The sequence below is a fragment of the Eriocheir sinensis genome, unplaced genomic scaffold, assembly GCF_024679095.1.
Source record: "Eriocheir sinensis breed Jianghai 21 unplaced genomic scaffold, ASM2467909v1 Scaffold304, whole genome shotgun sequence".
Taxonomy (NCBI): domain Eukaryota; kingdom Metazoa; phylum Arthropoda; class Malacostraca; order Decapoda; family Varunidae; genus Eriocheir; species Eriocheir sinensis.
Window position 1 is genome coordinate 297,919 of NW_026111615.1, and position 3,678 is coordinate 301,596.

Consider the following 3,678-nt stretch of genomic DNA (forward strand, 5'->3'; position numbering starts at 1 on the left):
TGTTTTAAAATATACAAAATACACATTAAATAATGTAAATATGTATAAAAAAATATATACAAAACACAAATAGAATAATGTAAAATCGTATCAAAATAAATACACTGAATATTAATAAAACAATGTAAATTTGTATGAAAATAAAGATGCAAAATACCCATTAAAAAACGCATTTTTTTTTATAAAAATATGTATACCAAAATACACATGAAAAAATTAATTTGTATTAAAATAAATATACAAAATACACATACAATAAGGTAAATGTGTATTGAAATAGATATGCAAAATACATATAAAACAATGTAAATTTGTTTCAAAATATATATACGAATACACATAAAATAACGTAGAATTGTATAAAAATATATATACAAAATACACATAAAATGAAGTAAATAAGTATAAGAAAATGTATACAAAATACACATAAAATAATGTAAATTCGTATCAAAATAAATAAACAAAATACCAATAAAAGAATGTGTATTTGTATAAATATAAATATACAAAATACACATAAAATAACGCAAATTTGTATAAAACTATATACAAAAATACTCAGAAGTTATTAAATTCGTATGAAAATAGATATACATAATACAGATAAAATAAGCTAAATTTGAATTGAAATGTATATAGAAAATACATAAAATAATGTAAATTTGTATAAAAATATTTATAAAAATTCATATAATAACGTAAATTTGTTTAAAAATATATAAACAAAATACACATTAAGTAATGTAAATAGGTATAAAAAATATGTACAAAATACACATATAATCATGTAATTCGTATCAAACTAAATAAATAAAATATCAATAAAATAATGTAAATTTGTATGAGAAAACATATACAAATACATATAAAATAACGCTAATTTCCATAAAAATATATGTCCAAAAATGAACGTAAAATAAAGTAACTTTGGATAAAAATATATATACAAAACACACATTAAATAATGTAAATCCGTACATAAAATAACCTAAATTTGTTTAAAACTATATACAAAAATACACAAAAATAATTTAAATTTGTATGAAAAGAAATATACAAAATACACATAAAATTAGGTTAATTTGTATTGAAATACATATACAAAATACATATAAAATAATGTAAATTTGAAAGAAAATATATAAACAAATACACATATAATAACGTAAATTTGTATGAAATATATAATCAAAATACACATTAAATAATGTAAATATGTATAAAAAAATATATACAAAACACAAATAGAATAATGTAAAATCGTATCAAAATATACACAGAATATTAATAAAATAATGTAAATTTGTATGAAAATTAAGATGCAAAATACCTATAAAATAACGCATTTTTTATAAAAATATTGATACCAAAATACACATAAAATATTTGAATTTGTATTAAAATAAATATACAAAATGCACATACAATAAAGTAAATTTGTATTGAAATAGATATGCAAAATACATATAAAATAATGTAAATTTGTTTCAAAATATATATACGAATACACATAAAATAACATAGATTTCTATAAAAATACATATACAAAATACACATAATATTAATTAAATACATATAAAAAAATGTATACAAAATACACATAAAATAATGTAAATTCGTATAAATGTAAATAAACAATATACCAATAAAAGAATGTGTATTTGTATAAATATAAATATACAAAATGCACATAAAATAACGTAAATTTATATAAAACTATATAAATAAAATAACGCAAATTTCTATAAAAATATATGTACAAAAATGAACATAAAACTAAAATTGCATAAAAATATATATACAAAACACACTTTAGATAATGTAAATGAGTATAAAAATATGTATACAAAATACTTATGAAATAATCTAAATTCGAATCGAATTAAATTAAGAAAATACCAATAAAATAATGTAATTTTGGATGAAAATATATATACAAAATACACATAAAATAACCTAAATACAAATACAAATATACACTAAAATAATTTAAAATTGAATGAAATAAATATTCAAAATAAACATAAAATAAGGTAAATTTGTAATGAAATATATGAAAAAATACACATAAAATAATATAAATTTGTATGAAAATATATATACAAATACACATTAAATAACATGAATTTTTATAAAATTTGTATCAAAATATATACTTATACACACAATAAAATAACGTATTTTTTTATGAAAATGTAGATACAAAATACACATAAAATAATTTAAATACGTAGAAAAATATATATACAAAAAACACATAAAATAATGTAAATTTGTATGAAAATATATAAAAAAATACACATAAAATAATGTAAATTTGGATAAAATATATATACAAAATGAACATTAAATAATGTAAATATGTATAAAAAAAATACAAAATACACATAGAATAATGTTAAATCGTATCAAAATAAATAAAGAGAATATCAATAAAATAATGTAAATTTGAATGAAAATAAAGATGCAAAATATCCATATAATAACGCATATTTGCATAAAAATATATACAAAAATACATATAAAATAGTTAAATTTGTATTAAAATAAATATACAAAATGCACGTACAATAAAGTAAATTTGTATTGAAATAGATATGCAAACTACACATCAATAATGTAAATTTGTATCAAAATATATATACGAATACTCATGAAATATAGTAAATTTCTATGAAAATATACATACAAAATAGATATACAAAATACACATATAACTAGTTAAATTTGTATTTAAATACATGTACAAAAAACATAAAATAATGTAGATTTGAATAATATGAAAACAAATGCATTTTATATAAAATATATATACAAAATACACATAGAATAATGTAAAAACATATCAAAATAAATACACAGAATATCAAAAAAATAATGTAAATTTGTATGAAAATAAAGATGCAAAATACCCATAAAATAAAGCATATTTTTATAAAAATACATATACAAAAATACACATAGATTAATCAAATTTGTATTAAAATTAATATACAAAATGCACATACAATGAGGTAAATTTGTATTGAAAAAATATGCAAAATACACATAAAATAATGTAAATTTGTTTCAAAATATATATACGAATACACATAAAATAACGCAGATTTCTATAGAAATATATATACAAAATACACTTGAAATAATGTAAATACGTTTAAAAATATATATACAAAATACACATTAAATAATGTTAATTCGTGTCAAAATAAATAAACAAAATATCATGAAAAGAATGTGTATTTGTATGAAAAAAGATATACAAAATACACATAAAATAACCTAAATTTGTATAAAACTATATACAAAAATACACAAAAATAATTTAAACTTGTATGAAAATAAATATACAAAAAACATATAAAAATAGGTAAATTTGTATTGAAATACATATACAAAATACACATAAAATAATGTAAATTTGAATGAAAATATATAAACATATAGACTTAAAATAACGTAAATTTGTATCAAATATATATACAAAAAAAACATTAAATAATGTAAATATGTATCAAAATAATATATACAAAACACAAATAAAATAATGTAAAATCGTATCAAAATAAATACAGAAAATATTAATAAAATAATGTAAATATGTATGAAAATTAAGATGCAAACTACCCATAAAATAACGCATTTAAAAAAAAAATATAAATACGAAAAAACATA